This window comes from Palaemon carinicauda, chromosome 2 (assembly GCF_036898095.1).
Source record: "Palaemon carinicauda isolate YSFRI2023 chromosome 2, ASM3689809v2, whole genome shotgun sequence".
NCBI classification, from domain to species: Eukaryota; Metazoa; Arthropoda; class Malacostraca; order Decapoda; family Palaemonidae; genus Palaemon; species Palaemon carinicauda.
The window spans coordinates 62,063,152-62,082,549 of NC_090726.1; the positions used below are offsets into that span (position 1 = coordinate 62,063,152).

General features: G+C 34.1%; 1 protein-coding gene across 1 annotated transcript in view; it reads right to left on the reverse strand.

Moving 5' to 3' along the window:
* LOC137625454 (glycerophosphocholine cholinephosphodiesterase ENPP6-like) overlaps positions 1 to 18,708 on the reverse strand; it is a 122,239-nt gene extending 103,531 nt beyond the window's left edge. Inside the window, exon 1 of the mRNA XM_068356380.1 lies at positions 18,684 to 18,708. The gene's annotated coding sequence lies outside the window, so the exon portion shown is untranslated. The remainder of the gene's footprint in view (positions 1 to 18,683) is intronic.
* Positions 18,709 to 19,398: the final 690 nt, after the last annotated feature.

The following is a 19,398-nucleotide window of genomic DNA, read 5'->3' on the forward strand; positions in this document are numbered from 1 at the left end:
AATACTCAAAAAGTTTGTTCCAGACCCTCTCCCCACACGCATACACACCACCACCACCACTACAACCACCACCATTAAACCTTTATCTTGTAAGCTCCATTGCACCCATGGATGTTAGGGCCTTTTTTTCCCAACTTGTGTTTCATACCACCTATCGAACCCATATAGGGCATCTTCTACTTCCTTTCACTTTTGAATTGAAGTATAGACTTGTGTCACTAATCAGTTGTTGCCCTTCATTTCCACGTGATCGGACCAACTCAGAATGATCTGACCCACCCTATGTTAACCATTGTACCAATTTTGTGTATATCCCCATTCCTTATACGATACATACTGTACAAACAGTTCATTTTAACAACCTGCAAGATTTTTTCTTTGTTTTGCAATAATCATGCTCATCAGTTGATTCCATAGAGGAGACTAAGTTAAACAATCCCATCATGCAATCCCTCTTAGGGTTCCAAAGACAGTTGTAGACTTTTAACATGGTTTTGCACACACCCTCGTAGATTTCTTGTTTCTTGTGTTGTGCGACTCCCCTCTATTTTTAATGTGATATCATCCATATGTATCCATATCAAACACTACCATATATATCATCTACTACTATTCTTCCACCATCCATAATAAGATTCCTAACTGTATCATCCTAGTTTTTTTTTATGAAATTTATTACACCACTCTTGTTCACATTTGATCTTGACCTTCTTTTCTTGCAAAAGTTCATAAGTACTTGCCAGCTTTTGCAGTTTTTCATCACTGTCCCTAATCAGCAGCATCATTTGCTGCAAACGTCAACCATTTTACATTCCATTCACAATTCAGTTTCTTATCATATAAGTTTCAGCCTATATCTACAATTTTTCTTCTAACAACTCGCATCACTTCATCCACAAAGATGTTGAATAGCCATGAAGACATAGTACATCACTGCCTTAGACTCACTTTCGCTCACGAATCAGTCGTTCTGCAAAAACTTGAATTCTGCAGGAATATGTATAGCAGATTCTTAATCATTTTGGCGTGTCCCAATGGTCTAAGTCTGTCAGTTTTATTTTGACTTTGAGGTATATGTAAGAATCCTTACCTTGGCAAAAACATTAAGCTAAAATAATAGAATTTCCCCATGGTCTATGACCGGGAGGCACAGTAAATTCGATGTTTAAAACTATTTGCGGTTCAGTGATTGAATATATATATATATATATATATATATATATATATATATATATATATATATATATATATATATATATCATCTACGCCTATTGACTCAAAGGGCCTCGGTGACATTTTGCCTGTCATCTCTATCTTGAGCTCCCAATTCAACACTTCTCCATTCATATCATCTCGTACTTTACGCTTCATAGTCCTCGGCCATGTAGGCCTGGGTCTTCCAACTCTTTTAGCGCCTTGTGGAGTCCAGTTGAAAGTTTGGTGAACTAATCTCTCTTTGGGAGTGCAAAGATCATGCCCAAACCCTCTTCATCTACCCCTCACCATGATCTGATCCATATACAGCACTCGGGTAATTTCTCTTATTGTTTCATTTCTAGTCCTGTCGAGCCATTTAACTCCCAATATTCTTCTGAAGGTTTTGTTCTCAAATCTACAATTATTCGTTTCTCCTTCGAATGATATTTCATCTTCCATTGCATATTCCGTTCTCATCATGTCTGTCTTTCTTCTATTTATATTGAGTCCAACCTCGTGTGATATTTCATGCATTCTGGTAAACAATTTTGCAAGCCCTCTAGTACTCTGCTAATATGGACAGTGTCATCAGCATACTCTAGGTCAGCTAATATCCTGTTACCAGTCCAGTCCAATCCTTTTCCACCATCCCCATCTTTTCTGTGCATTAAAAAATCCATGAGGAGGATAAACAACATAGGTGACATCACATTCCATTGGATTACTCCACTGTTCACTGGAAATTCATTTGATAGGACTCCTCTAAAATTAACTTTGCACTTGCTATGCTCATGAACAGACTTAATCAAATTTACATAATTATGAGGAACTCCATGATAATGCTGGACTCTCCACAAATTTGGCTGGTGCAAGCTATCAAATGTTTTTTCATTATCCACAAGTGCCCTCAAAAGTGGAATTCTGTATTCCACACATAACTGTACCACATGTCTTAAAGTTAATATTTGATCCTAACAACTTCTATCTTTTCTAAAACCCATTTGTTCATCTCTCAGGTTGTCATCAGTCTTTCTTTTCAGCTCTTTAGAATAAGCATACAATATATTTGCATGACAACTGACGTAAGTGTGATGCCTCTAGAATTATTTCAATCAGTCAGATCTCCCTTTTTTTTATTTTCACAAGACCCCTAGCTCCCATTCATAAGGTTTTGCCTCTTCACGACACATTCAACAAAATAATCTTTAAAGTATTCTGGGAGTCACTTCATTTTCGGTCAATATCATCTCAGCAGTTATTCCATTGTATCCAGAGGCTTTACATCTCTCTAGTTTTTAGTTTTTTGACAAACCACTAAGTGTGGCATTTATAGATTATGAGAAATCTTTCAATTCTGTCAAAATTTCAGTAGTAATGGAAGCCCTTCAAATACTAGGAATAGGTGAATCTTCTGTTAGAACCCTGGAAGATATATAAACAGCAAAAATTCTAAAACCACATTAAAATAATGAGAAAATATCAACAGGAGTTAGACAGGGAGACCCCATCTATCCTAAATTATTCACAGCGTGCCTAGAAGTTTTTGAGAATTTTCATTGGGAACTGTAGATGTCAATATTAAGGAGGAATACTTAAACAACATGAGTTGCAGATGACAGTTCTGTTTAACCACTCATGGGAGGAATTGCAAAAGATAATAGAAGATTTATAGAGAAAGCAGAAATGTCTGACTGAAAATGAATATGAGTAAAACTAAGATAATGTTCAATGAAAATACAAAGCTAACAAATGATGGTTTTGGGCAAATCCCAAAAGATTGTTAATAAATATATGTAATTAGGACAGACAATAAGTGTTTCCTCAGGACACGAGACTCTCATTAAGGCAAGATAAACATGGGATGGAGAGTTGGTAAACAAAATGAGATTATGAAATGTAAAATGCCACTTTCCTAAAGAGAAAAGTATTTAATGAGATGGTCCTACCGGTATTCAATTATTCATCAGAAACTTAGAACTTTACTAAAGCCCTAGAACATAAGCTAATTACAACTCAAAGAGCCATGGAAAGAATAATGAGGGGGAATAACATTAAGAGACAGAAAAAGAGCAATAGGGATACGACAACATGTAAGAAAAAGAAATGGACGTGGGTAGGACATATAATGAGAATGACAGATAATAGACATTAAGAATAACAGAATAGATTCCTAAAGATTGCAAGAGAAATAGGGAAAGAAAGAGAAGACGATGGATTGACGAGCTAAGAAAATTTACTGGTATAGACTAGTTTAGAAAGACCATAAACAGACGCGAGGCCTTTGTCCTGCAGTAAAATAGTTACGGCTGATATATATATATATATATATATATATATATATATATATGTATGTGTGTGTGTGTATATATATATATATATATATATATATATATATATATATATATAAATTTTTATATATTGTATGTGTGTATTCTGTATCTATTTATACTGTATACTGGGGAAAGACGGGGAGTGTAGGTATTCGAATTGCTCAACCTACTTACCCTATTCACTTGGCTTAGAATTTACTAGGCCAAGAGTAAACCCCTTAATTAACGATATTTGAAAATGCATTATACTATAAAATAAATTGGGAGGAGGTCAATTGAGTGCTATGTCAAAGTACCTTTCTGATCAAGTAGTTAGTATGGGAGATATTAAAGAAAAACAGTATTTTTTCCCAGAAATGCATAGTAGATCCAACACTAAGGCAGTTTGGATATAGACGGAGGATGGAACGCTTAAACTTTTTTGATCTACGAACTCGACGACTAAGGGAACAGTTAATAGAGGCATTCGAAATTCTTAAGGAATAACAATGTAGATTACAACAATCTATTCACGCTTAGCGCAAATCTGTCCAGACGTAATGGTTACAAACTGAAATTGAAAAGATACAACACCACTCAATGTGGCAATTATTTTTACATTTATAATGGCAAATACTTGGAAGAATAGACTTCCATCGGATGTAGTAAACAGTAACTTGGTAAACGAATTCAAGAGTAAGTTAGACAAGACCATAAGAACTCTCTAAATGCTTAAACTAAATCGCTCTACCAAAGAGCAAAGTGAGTCTCCACGGATGAACTAAAAAAGCTTTGAGACATCCAAAATCCTTGTAATTCTCTCTCTCTCTCTCTCTCTCTCTCTCTCTCTCTCTCTCTCTCTCTCTCTCTCTCTCTCTCTCTCTCTTACACTGCCATCGTCGTTCCAATGATTCAGGAACTACTCGCTGCTCCTTCAACCTGATGATTGAAGTCTGACACATTAGCCAATTTAAAAAAATTTTGCTATGACCTTACGTTGAAATCAGGACAAAATCAGTAAGTTTAAGTTTCAATATAACTATAAATTGAAACATTATGAGAAATTTGTTATAGAACCGATTCTATCAACTGGAACACAAACAACACATCTCTTTTTAACAAGTGGTAACTTTAGAATAACTGAATCAAAATAATAATTAGCACAAGCAGTGTTGTTTCTGGAACTTTGTTATCTGTGCTTACAAGCCAACAATCATCATCATATTAATCTACTGTATAATTCATGTTGTATAATTGATGTGGATTGATTCATATCAACGTTCTCACTTAACATTTATTGGGTGTGATAAGGATTTATGTACTTGATTTGATCTGAGCATTAGTGTTTTTACGCAACATTTATTTCTTTGTTTACTGAGTATTTATCTCTAACTTTCAAGCATTCAACACGCCTCAAATCTTTTTTAATATTTATACAGTTTCTTTTTTTATGTCAAAACTTGCAGGAGGATAATCGGGAATTAAACTGGACTCCTAGATATACAAAGGTAATTCATGCGATTCTGGATAGAGAGTAGTTTAACTCTCTAAACTGAGCATCCGATTGAAGACTCTTTGCTTAACTCCCTTCTTTATCCCAGTTTCTATTCTTTTCAGTATATATTCACGCTTCCTAGTTGTGTAGATTAGTCTGTCTACATTTTTGTTAGTGAGGCAACATATTCTGAAATACATTGAGATAGTTCTTTTACCAAGAAAACGTTAAGGACAGACCTTTGAAATTTTAGGGATATGAGGCGACAGCAGTCCAGTGTCTTTGGTTTCTTTGTTTTCAAGTTAGTGAATTATATCTCTCGCCTCATGTCAGAGGGCCGAGGAGCGTGTTGATTAGAAAATGCGGCCTACAATAACACAAGATAAAGTCCAATAGAGAGTTTGATGCAAATTATATTTACATTGGCATTCATCAGAAGACGGATGAATCTCAAAACCGCCACGAACTACACACCTCAGTCGTGAGGCCCATCCAGTAACCATGGTCTCCATCCATATCTGCCATGGAAGATTTCAGATGTTTGAGTTAGGCATAACAAGGTCATCCCATTACTAAAAGGCTACTAGAGGTAACCCACAAATTTAACGGGATAACTTAAACAACGATAAAAAGCATTGTTTTTTTTAGATCTAATCACAGTAGTCATGTTTAATCAATTAATCTATCACTTTTTATTTAATTCTGTTAAAAGGCTAAAGAACTCTTACACTGTTTGATATTGAGTTTATTGTCATATCGGTCAATTTGGCAATATAGATATCCTATATCTTATTATTACACGTTGCCTGCTTTCTATGGTTATTCCTGTAGTCCCCAACATAATCAGTGTAGATGTTTGAATACTTATTAAAGGCCAGGATTTTGAGTTCGGCGTATCCTTAGATGGCCAGTAATGGGATGCTGGCACCTTTCTGGAACCTGCATATATACCGTGTCACGAGGATGTCTCAAATATGTACGCGATTACATCGTAGTCAAAATTGTAGAAGTGTGCATATCGATCAATTAATGTGGAAGTTCCCCTTGTCTTTTTAACTGTTCTCCCTAGTAATGTCATTAAATGAAAATAAAGAGGAGCAAGTGAAAACTAAACGTTACTCCACTTGCTCAAACCAACAACAGTCAAGAGAACATTATCCAGGTACCAAGTTAATGACATAACTAGGGAGAAAAGTTAAAAAGACCTGGGGAACTTCCACGTCAAATGATCGATATTTGTGAAAATAGAGGGGAGCACATTTAGAATGTAAATAGGCGCCATTTAGTTCATTTATATTGATGAAACGTTTCCACATTTTTTGTTCCAATCTGTACCGAGTTGTGAATTATAAGTACAGTAAGTCTTTATACTGGAACTACGTTGAATGGTGTGACTGTAAAAAAGGTAATTATATGAAAGTTCCCTAAGTTGTGAACTGATTAAAACGCTGATAATGTTAAATTTAAGAGAGATGTATATAGTACAGAACTGGATAGGAAGATTTTCCTTTTATTGTAGTTAAACTTGATTGAGTTATTGTGAAAAAGATATTCCCCAAAAAATAAAACTTTCTTTGATCCAAGTCAAAATGAAAAAGTGTCTTCATGGAAAGGGGTATCAGTTGAACAAAGGCAATGTCAAGACATAATAAAAATGACAATTAGTCCTTCTGAATATCAGTAACTATAGTATTATAAAATATTTGACTCAGACATATATTCCAGTATTGAGAAATAGATGTACTTCGACTTAATGCACTTTTATTCACTATATACCACGCTACTGCGTAATTTAAGTTTTGTAAATCAATCATGTTTTTATTTAAATAAGTATTTACTGTTTTCCAATGGTTCGAATATTCAAATAACATAAATACCTGTTAAGGTTCCAATTATTCAAAACAAACCTTTATTCTTAAAACCTGAAGTGAGCAATCTATTTATCTCCTTGAATATTCTGAGACGCTCTCAGTATCAGTCAAGTTCTTTTCTTTCCACATGAAATACGAAGAATGAGACTACTTCATATAATCAATATCTGATTATTCACTTATGAGAAAACTGCGGAACAAAAATATCTGAAATCTCTCTCTCTCTCTCTCTCTCTCTCTCTCTCTCTCTCTCTCTCTCTCTCTCTCTCTCTCTCTCTCTCTCTCCCTCTCTGTCTCTCTCTCTCTCTCTCTCTCTCTCTCTCTCTCTCTCTCCCTCTCTGTCTCTCTCTCTCTCTCTCTCTCTCTCTCTCTCTCTCTCTCTGGAAATGATCATGTTAACACCATATAACCTTATTTGAAATCTTATCTGGCAACACATGCGTCTTTAAAATGAGATGGAAAAGTTTGAAATGAAATTGCATACAAAAGAGTGGAATACTTATCGAAAGCGTGAGAAAAATGGAAATTAAATGTAAGTCAGAATTATTTTGTACTGCTAATAGATAGAGCTGTTCACTTAAAATAAATTCAAGTCATTTCCTTTTAAACAAATGTAACTTCATTAGTCACTTATATTGTACAAGATGCATTCTGTTGCAGATTTTACAGCAAGATCTGAAGTGATAACCACGTAATGCCATCGTGTATTCCTCACTTCAAGAAACCTAAAGTCCTGATAGAACACGTAGCTCATGTCTGGGTGAGCGTTCTTCAATTTTCAATAATTGACAACCTATTCTTTATCAACTACATATATGATACACTAATAGATACACCAAGCCTCCTACTATGTTCATGTCGCCTAATTGTCAGACAAGTTTACATGTTCTAGATTTTAGTTATGAAAACGCCAATTTGCCTTTAAGAATTGTCCGTTCTTGGTATTGAATTATAATATCCTTTGGGAACCATCCATCTCCCTAAAGTCTGTTAATGTCAATATCTTAGCCTACGTAAGTTCAGTGCAATGATAATTAAACAAGTTTCAGTCGATTTTTATCCCTTAATTTCAAATTGTATAATTATGCATTTTTAATATTTTAGCGTTTTGTAGCTTAGTGGAAACGCCAAGACATAATCTGTGGATTCTGACAAGTACGACTCGATAGTTTTCAGTAATGAACACAACCTTACCATCCGTATGATAGGGGGTTTGTCATTAGGTTTACCTATTGAGTCATCGCCAGTTGCTTGTTCTCTCTGGTTCTAGCGTGGGTTGTGGTTCTAGCGTGGGTTGTGGAAGTTGTTTTTGGGTCTTATATGTATGTGTGCTTTGCGTCTCAAGACATTTAATGACTGGGCAATGTCGCTTTCTTTGGCCTCTCATGAGCAACCTTCAAATCGTGAAGAGATTGTATAAGGGCAAGTAGAAACTTGGAGGCTTAGATGATAATCACTCACAAAAGATATCAGGTTAAATTTTAACTGGTGATTTTTGTTGCAGTAGCTCATTCACCTGAAGAATCTTGTATAAATCCCTCTTTGAAGTTGCCAAGAAACCGAGGGATAGAGATGGTAAATTTGCTATATATGAGTGTCATCATAAAGAGAGAAGAATAGATACTTGCAGAAGATAAATAATATCTTGAGTGTCATTAAAAACTTAATAGACATGGACCCAACTGATAATCTAAAGTAAAGAGAACGCAAGAGGATAACAGGAGCGAAACTGATAGCCTGCAGGAGGATGTCGAGTTCTTGAAGGTAGTCAGTGACTAATGGCAGGGATATTAGTATGGGACTGTCAATACACTTGAACCATTAAATCCACTAAGACCTATAATTTTACAAATGCTATCTGTAATATATAGATTGGCCAAGTTACCGAGCAACATTTAGTACTTTACACATCAGCAGGCTATTCATTGAAGTCCTCCGTCGATTTTATTAACATCCTTATCTCCTCAGGATGGGTTTAAGGACATAGCATCCCTAGATTTGGACGTCCAAGTTCAGGAGATTATTCAAATCGTATTAGATAACATTTACAGATAATGGCAAGGAACCCCTTCTAATTCCCGAAGAATGGCTGAAAGAAATGCTGAAATCTTCTCATACAGAGGAGAGAACTTTCGTCAGATAGTTGGAGTGGCAATGGGATCACAATCTAGAGCTCTCTTTAGCCACCAGACATGTGGCTGATGTGAAAAAAAGAATATTCAGGAGTTACAAGAAGCCAGCAAACTATGCACGATATGTGAATGGCATGTTCATCATTAAAATACCTAACGAAACATGGAAACCGACTAGTGTCTTTAAAAATAGTTGAAGTTCAGAAACTTACAATTGAAGCAAGACTATTCCATTTTTGTGTTCTTGTCGAGAAACAACCAACAAAGTTTCACAAAATCTACAAATACTGGTCGTTGCCTCAATTCAAAGGGAGTGTGTTGAAACTTACGCAAGAGATCTATCATTGGTGCTTATATCGGAAGGGCTTTTCCCTCATTAGTAGTTGTTAAGCAGCCCATAATGAGCTTGAATATGTGAGATAGACAGATGAAAAACAATGGATATTCCAATAATATCATAAAAGAAATGATAAGGAGAAGGTCGGTGAATTTTATACATGTGCCCATCACTTCAAGAAAAACTGTGAAATATAATTTTCTTTGCCAGAATATATTACAGGATGGCCTAGAAGATAGAACTACTATAATACAGTAAAACCAAATTCATCATGTGAGAACGTTTGGATGAAAGTCTTCAGCAGACTCATCTTATTAGTCGCCTTCAATATAATCTATATTGGCTACAGAATGAAACTCTCAGAAAAAGCCTTCAAGCTCATCACAACAACAGGACCATGCATATTCATTTTGCTAATGCATATGACAAAAAGCTTTCTTTAAACTCTTTTATCTGGAATCCTGAAGTTGATCACGAGGACGATGACTGTGGGTGACTGATGATTGCTGAAGTTCTAAATATCACACTGCAACAGCCTTCATTGAATGTTAATTAATTTTCTTCAGACAATATTCTGCAGGCCAGCAAGAGGAGGTTCTGCTGCATGGCACCAGAACTTCCACTGGACCCTTAAGAAATAGTGTGTGTGATACTAAATTAAGGATTCAAGATCTGTTTACGATGATGAGGCTTTGCTACGTGCAGCCAAAGTTGTGATATTCGTGGAAGATCTAGATGTTTTTAATAATATTTTCAAGAATTTATATGTATAAAAAAAATTCAAAAGGTATTTTTTGGACTTCATCGTATGCACTGCCATATAAGATTGTTGTGATTTCTTGATAATTATGCTCTGATGATAGGCATTTGTTGTCTACTTGTAAAAATTTTAACAATTTTCTATAGGAAATGCGCTGCTCCAAAGGGATTGGAATCGGAGATCAGCGCAGGTTACATATCTAGATTTTCTGATGGAGCAAGTAAGCCTCACAGTTTAGTCACTTTGGACAAGATATGAAATTTCTCAAGAACCGATGTCACTCCTATTGCGAGATTGGAATCGTGAGCCTCTTCGTAGTGCGGAGAGCTTGTGAGATTGGTCATGAAATTCTGTGAAACATAGGGTAAAATCCTTTTTGTATTTCAAAGTTATTCTTTACATTTTTCTTCTCAAATCATCTTTTTATTATCAATATTTGATGATTGATTAAGTGTAATTTCATCTTTAGTCCAATGTGGTCGTAACGAAGAACCGTGTGAAAAAAAGTGATTCGAAACACGTGCAACACCAAATATTAAATCGAGAAATGTATGTGTAGTTTTTCTGTCATCCTAGAAAATATGTGGAACTCCATTTCTCTAGAGAGCTGTTGCCTTCGATTTTTAGATTTTTGTATATTAATGGTGAATATATATACATATATATACATATATACATAGTATAAATATACATATATATATGTATATATATACATATATATATGTGTATATATATATATATTTTTTTTTTATTCATCTATGTATGTATAGATATACATGTGTATATACATATATCTATATACTTGTGTAAATATGTAATTTATTTATTTATATACGAATATGTAAGTTATGTATGCATATATATATGTGTGTGTGTATATGTATATCTGTATATATATATATATATATATATATATATATATATATATATGTATATGTATATATATATGTATATATATACATATATATATATATGTATATATATATATATATATATATATATGTGTGTGTGTGTGTGTGTGTGTGTAATTTGCATATCATCATCATCAGCCGTTATTAATCCACTTCAGAACAATGACCTCAGACAGGACCTTCCACTTGTTTATGGTCTTTCTGTGCCAGTCCACACCCGCAAACTTTCTTAGTTCGTCAATCCATCGTCCTCTCTTCCTTCCCCTGCTTCTTTAACAATCTCTAGGAACCTATTCTATTATTCGTAATGTCCATCTATCGTCTGTTTTTCTCATATGTTATACCCATGTCCATTTCTTTTTCATACATGTTAGAATATCCTCTAATTAAGTTTGCTCTCCTATCCATGTTGCTCTTTTTCTGACGCTCATTCACAGTATTCCTTCCATTGCTCTTCAAGTTGTAACTACTATGAGATTCAGGGCCTCTGTAACACGGTTTTTTCGCAATAACTTTTTATCTATGAATTTCATAAATATAACGCTTCTTCAGAATGCACATTATATCTACACATAAATTTTGACTATATTCTGCATTACGAAGGTTGAATAAATTTGGTACTTATAATGTAAAAGTGACGTTTTTTGAAGACGGGCCAACTTACTCAGAGAAAAGGTTTCGAACGCACTCGTTACGTAACTTATGACGGCATTTCTTCCCTCTTTCTCGATCGATGATTTGTAGGTAGTAGGTTGGCCAGGGCACCAGCCACCCGTTGAGATACTACCGCTAGAGAGTTATGGGGTCTTTTGACTGGCCAGACAGTACTACATTGGATCTTCCTCTCTGGTTACGGTTCATTTTCCCTTTGCCTACATACACACTGAATAGTCTGGCATATTCTTTACATATTCTCCTCTATCCTCATACACCTGACAACACAGATTACCAAACAATTCTTCATCACCTAAGGGGTTACTGCACTGTAATTGTTCAGTGGCCACTTTCCTCTTGGTAAGGGTAGAAGAGACTCTTTAGCTATGGTAAGCAGCTCTTCTAGGAGAAGGACACTCCAAAATCAAACCACTGTTCTCTAGTCTTGGGTAGTGCCATAGCCTCTGTACCATGGCCTTTCACTGTCTTGGGTTAGAGTTCTCTTGCTTGAGGGTACACTCGAGCACACTCTCCTATCTTATTTCTCTTCCTCTTGTTTTGTTAAAGTTTTTATAGTTTATATAGGAGATATTTATTGTTGTTACTCTTCTTAGAATATTTTATTTTCCTTTTTTCCTTTCCGCACTGAGCTATTTTCCCTGTTGGAGCCCCTGGGCTTATAGCATACTGCTTTTCCAACTAAGGTTGTAGCTTAGTAAGTAATAATAATAATAATAATATACGTAACGAAGGCTATACCTCTGCCCACAATGACACAAAAGTTTAAATAAAAGCAAAGCAGTACACCTTTATGAACTCTGAAACCTCTCCACTGATAATTGTCATAACGAACAAACCAACAAAATATGTTAATAAATACAAAAACACTTCGATTATTAGTCTAACTCACAAAATAGGTTTCCTAAGAAATTACAGTCTACTTTATAGGTCACAATCAGATTGACAAGGTGTAGGGAATAGTTGGTAATTTTCAAAAACGTAGTGAACAAGCTTGATTTGATAACTGCTATATCCAATGTCAAGCAATTTTTATTTATTGTCTATCTACCTACCTATTTACTGTAAAAAAAAAAAAAAAAAAAAAAAAATAGCCGGTACCGAATTTTGGCTTTAAACCTTCACCAATAATTATCGTCAGAATGATGACTTCATGAGGCTCCACCCACTTTGGCCTGGTTATAATTCAGGATAACACTGGAGGCTATCATGGGCATTGTTGGATCAGAAAATTCAAATTCTGGCTATAAAAACTCAATTCTCGAGTAGTTTTAAGAAGTGCTAAATGATCCTCAAGGATCCCAGCAGTTGGCCTAAACGTTTAATTCATGTATACTACTGTTGTGGCACTACTGCTACAGTAGTATTACTACGCTAGCACAGATACCCCACCCACATTTATGTATCGTTCCGCCATTCATAAAGTCTTTGTAATGTTTTTTCACTGTGCAATAAGCCATGGTCTCCTCAGAAATTAAGTTTAACATTAGATGATAGGTTATTTCATTAAGCTAACAAATTATGGCAACTGGGTATGTTATTGCCGATGTTGAAGCTAAACATAAAGTATGGTATCATTCCTTCATTGCATTATCATCTTTACTACTATTCGTTTTGCTACATGTAGTAATTATTTTAAAGGATAAATGAATTATGTTCACTTTACTTCTATAAATTCCCATTAGATGTACAAATAAAACTCCTAAACATATTCCTGATTTATTTACAAAATGCAGTCATGCCCAAAACATAGCCAACACGGTCGTACGGACTAAGAAGAAAAAAAATTATATCGGATGATCCGTTGGTCTGATGGAGATTTTAGCACAAAATTCTTATTTTAACAAAAATAGTTATATAAAGACTGTTTACATACAATCTCTCTCTTTCTCTCTCTCTTGGTGGCATAGTGAATAGTTAATGGAAATGTTCAAAAGGCTGAATGACATTACAAGTATTATAATCATGTTGCGCTAAATACAAATCAGACCATAAACATTGGATTTAAACTAGAAACTGAATAATTACCTATTCAGGCTATAGTAAATATGGCCACGGGCTTTCTCTTGACTGTATAAAGTTACAAGTCGTAAGACAAATGCAGTTTTGCAACCACGGGGGCAATTCCAAATCCTTTTAGCCATTCTTGATTGTTATGGGTTTCAGAGCAGATGGAACAAGGTGAATGGGTGTCTGGTGGATGGGCGGGGCAAAATTTTGTCAAAAGGTGTTTACATTGCTTACGTAATGAATGTTTTCAACTCTTGGCTCGTTATCACTGGCCATGGCGTCGACTAGATCATTTTTACTCTATAAGAATTAAAACTATCGGGTTTAGGCTATTGATAATGCTGACAAAATTTGTGTGTGGTTGTAAAATATACATATGTCAACTTTCAGCTACATCCGATGCTTTGATAAGGAGCAAAGTCCAAAAAAACGTGTTACAGAGGCCCTGAATCTCATAGTAGGTTATGTTCTAAAGCTTTAATAAGGCTACAAGTTTCTGATGCATAAGTTAATACTGGTAGGACTGTCTCATTGAATACTTTTCCTTTTAGAGAAAGTAGAATTTTAATTTTAATTATGCCTGAATTTTTTTTATAGTTACAGAGCTTGCCAAATTTCTCTCCATTCCATACATACCAACGTTTTGATGTCGGTCTCATGTCCTGGGGAAACACTTAACTGACCGTCCAAACTACGTGTATTCAATAACAATCTCTAGAGGTTCTTCCATAACTTTTAGTAGTCTGCATTTTAATTAAACATTTTCTTAGTTTTACTCATTAATTTTCAGCCCTATATTTGTGCTTTCTCTATTCAAATCAACTGTCATCTTTTGTAATTTCTCCCATAATTCACTAAACACAGCTATGTCAACTGCAAATCTTTAGTTGTTAAGGTATTCTCCATTAATATCAAATCCTTTATTTTCAAAATCTAAAATATATCTAAAATATAATCTAATATATATATATATATATATATATATATATATATATATATATATATTCAATGTTTCTTTAAAAAGGCCCATAAAAGAAACAAAGGAAATATAAATAAATCACTATATTTCGACCAATACACATTGGCTCTCTTTAGTTGTTAAGGTATTCTCCATTAATATCAAATCCTTTATTTTCAAAATCTAAAATATATCTAAAATATAATCTAATATATATATATATATATATATATATATATATATATGTATATATATATATATATATATATATATATATATATATATATATATATTCAATGTTTCTTTAAAAAGGCCCATAAAAGAAACAAAGGAAATATAAATAAATCACTATATTTCGACCAATACACATTGGCTCTCTTGAAGGTGTGAAGTAAAGATGAGGAATAGAGTGGGCCAGTGACGGGTTAATTATAAAAGCAAAAGAGTGTTTCCAATTGTTCTAAGGTTGTATTAAGTGCTGGAACCTTGGAACAATTGGAAACACCCTTTTGCTTTCATATATAAACTGTCCACTCCATTCCTCATTTTTACTTTACACCTTGAAGAGGGCCAATGTGTATTGGTTGAAATATAGTGATTTCTTTTTATTTCCTTTCTTTTTCTTTTATAGGCCCTTTTAAAGAAACATGTTAAAGAGATCGATTACAATATAAGTAAGATATATATATATATATATATATATATATATATATATATATATATATATATTATATATATAATACACAATATGTTACACTCATGTATACAAACATAGCTTATATTTAAGGGTATTTTTGTATGTATAGGTAGAAACATTATATATAGCCCTGTTATACCTCAATTCCCGGTGATTTTTATTGAACAGTTGCGTGTGTAAATTGATGTTTTTGATTTATATATGTAATTTATATATATATATATATATATATATATATATATATATATATATATGTGTGTGTGTGTGTGTGTGTGTGTGTGTATGTGTGTGTGTGTGTGTGTGTGTATTTATAGGAATTAATATATACATATGTAGATATAATATATATAGATACTACCGCGAGAGAGTTAAGGGGTCCTTTGACTGGCCCGACAGGGTATCAGGACAACTGCCCCTCGGACAACTGCCCCCCGGACAACTGCCCCCTGACATCTGCCCCCGGGACAACTGCCCCCGTAGGACAACTGCCCCCGTAGGAAAACTGCCCCCGGGACAATTGCCCTTGTAAAACCACTGGGCAATGGTGTAAAAAATAAAAATACATAATAACTATTAAAACTAATGTTTTGTTATTGTTAATAAAAAATACATGATTTAAAAAATACATGTTTTAAAAAGATAACATTATATACTAAAATTTGTGCATAGATGGGTTGCAGAAATATTGAAAAGGGATTTAAATACTAGAATTTTAAATTGTGGGCTATGTATCTCAAAAATTCCAATACATCGTGGTTCTCAAATTCTAGCATAATGTTTGCTATTTGTATGCTAGAATCCTGATAGCGTTTTTTTGTAAACATCTGTTTGACTATACAGAATTAGCCAATTGGCGATAGCTTTCGAAAATAAACTATAACTCGTACGACCGATTAGACACATAATACTTCTTACTTTATTTTTTTTTTTTTTTGTAAACATTTGTTTAACTATACAGAATTAGCCCATTGGCGATAGCTTTCGAAAATAAACTATAAATCGTACGACCGATTACCTAATTAGGAAAAACTACATAAATGGTAATAAATTTAGGAAATAGATACAATTATTTGTTCAATGACCGATTATGTAATTAGGAAGAATATCTTCGTAAATTGTTACTAAAAAGTAATTACGTAAATGGCAAAATGGGGGGCAATTTTCCGGGGGGCAGTAGTCCTACGGGGGCAATTGTCCTGGGGGCAGTTGTCGGGGGGCAACTGTTCTGAGGGCAGTTGTCTCGGGGGCAGTTGTCCTAGATCCGCCAGACAGTACTTATTTTATTCATTCTCTGGTTACGGTTCACTTTCCCTTTGCCTACACATACACCGAATAGTTTGGCCTATTCTTTACATATTCTCCTCTGTTCTCATACACTTGACAACACTGAGATTACCATACAATTCTTCACCCAAGAGGTTAACTGCTGCACTGTAATTGCTCAGTGGCCACTTTCCTCTTGGTAAGGGTAGAAGAGAGACTTAAGCTATGATAGGCAACTCTTTTAGGAGTAGGACACTCCAAAATTAAATCAATGTTCTCTAGTCTTGGGTAGTGCCATAGCCTCTGTACCATGCATGGTCTTCCACTGTCTTGGGTTAGAGTTCTCTTGCTTGAGGGTAAACTCGGGCACACTATTTTATCTAATTTCTCTTTTTCTTGTTTTGTTAAAGTTTTTTTTATAGTTTATATAGGAAATCTTTATCTAAATTTTGTTACTGTTCTTAAGATATTTAATTTTGCCTTGTTTCTTTTCCTCACTGGGCTATTTTGACTGTTGGGGCCCCTGGGCTTATAGCATCCTGCTTTTCCATCTAGGGTTGTAGCTTAGCAAGTAATAATTATATATATATATATATATATATATATATATATATATATATATATATATATATATATATCCCTTTGTTAGTGGGGATACCTTAACGGGATAAAAGGTTTTGTGTATCGTCCTGATCACCAAAGCTGCACAAAGGTACATCAAGGCCAAGTTGGTTTTCTGTGAGCAATGTGACCAGTGACCAGCATGTTGATAAAAACTGGCCAAACCCCAGACGTGAATATGAACATGTCTGAGGCCTTTTCCCAGCACTGGACTAGAAACGACTAAATATGTTTATATGTTGTCGTGTGCCATATGTGGATGAGATCATGGTGAGTGGTAGATGGAGATGGTTTGGGCATACTTTTCGCACTCTCTAAGAGAAAATAGTTCACCAAACGTTTACCTGGGCTCTACAAGGCACTAGAAGAATTGGAAGACCCAGGCCCACATGGCTGAAAACTATGAAGCACGAAGTAGGAGATGATAGATGGAGAAGTACTGAATTAAAATCTCAAGATAGAGACAAGTGGTGAAATCTAACCCAGACCCGTTACGTTAGTAGGCGTAGGAGGATATATATATATATATATATATATATATATATATATATATTTATATATATATATATATATATTATATATATATATATATATATAATATACACTGTTTATATGTATGTATATATATACATACCCTATACACACACATATATATATATATATGTATGTGTATGTATATATATATATATATATATATATATATATATGTATATATATAAATATATATATATATTTGTGTGTATATTTATGTACAGTATATATATACATATATACATATACACACAGATATATATATATATATATATATATATATATATATATGTGTGTGTGTGTGTGTGTGTGTCTAATTGATATACATAAATGCTGATTGTATACATATATATATATATATATATATATATATATATATATATATATATATATGTATATGTATATATATATATGTATATGTATATATATATATATATATATATATATATATATATATATATATATATATATATGTATATGTAGATATACATATATATATATATATATATATATATATATATATATATATATATATAGTCATGTAAAACATAGAAATTAGAATTTCCAGGCGCAAAAACGTAACGGACAACTAAATTTAGCCCTAATTATTCCATGAAACCATAAGAAAAAGAATGTAACCCATTCCGTATGAGCCAAAACTTTATATCTAATGGTAAATCACTATTTTCCTAATATTACGAGTCTCTCATTTGTATTAAAATTCAATATTAGGAGTTTATCAGCCATTTCAATTTTCCAATTAGGTGAACGAATATTGAACTACTTGCAAAGACATGGCATTTAATACGTAAACTTGACATTACGTGCGTTTTTTAATCGTGCATAGTTTTTCTTTTTTGTATCAAATAAGACATTAATTTAAAAAAAAAAAGACCAAGAAATTAAAAAATGAACCTACCTAATACAAAGAATCGCAAGAAGAGTAAGCAATTACTGCTAAGGTGAAGGCTCACATTTTTAAACCCCTTACAACTTGAGCGATCAAAGCACTATTCTTTTTATCACTTAAATTCCTCACTGCCAACGGTGCTTGGAAGAATTGGCCAATAAGAGATGTATTGGAGAAGATGTCCAGCTGAAACTTCCCCCGGCTCCTGTTTCGTCGTCGTCTTGCTGGGACGCAGGTTGTCGACAGAATGACAGAAAATTATAGAGAACACTCAATAGCACTTGCTTTCGTCAGTATCTTTCTAATCCTCCATTATGTCTTCCCTCTCTTGGTAACCAACCAACCCTCACCCCCACCCTCCATCCTTCAATCACTCAACCCCTCTTGAAAAGCCTCTTCTGGATCTCTCTCACCCGTTGTCCACTCTCGCCCTTCTTCAAACTCTCACTTGTCTTCAAACTCTCACCCCCCAACCCTAAGTCCTCCTGCACCTGGTGTTCTCTTTTGTTGCCTCCTGCTTTTCCTCTTTCTTCTCTGCTTCCTGTTCTTGCTGTTCATCGCCCTCCTTCAGCCGTCAAAGAATCCTCTAAAATGTCCTCTCCGAGTCTCCCAATAAACCTGGATTATAGAGATGAATCTTGCAGTTTATGTCGATGAAAACCCAGACAAAATTGAAGATTTTTCCTCCCTAAGTAGTTATTTCTCGGTAATATTGAAATATTGC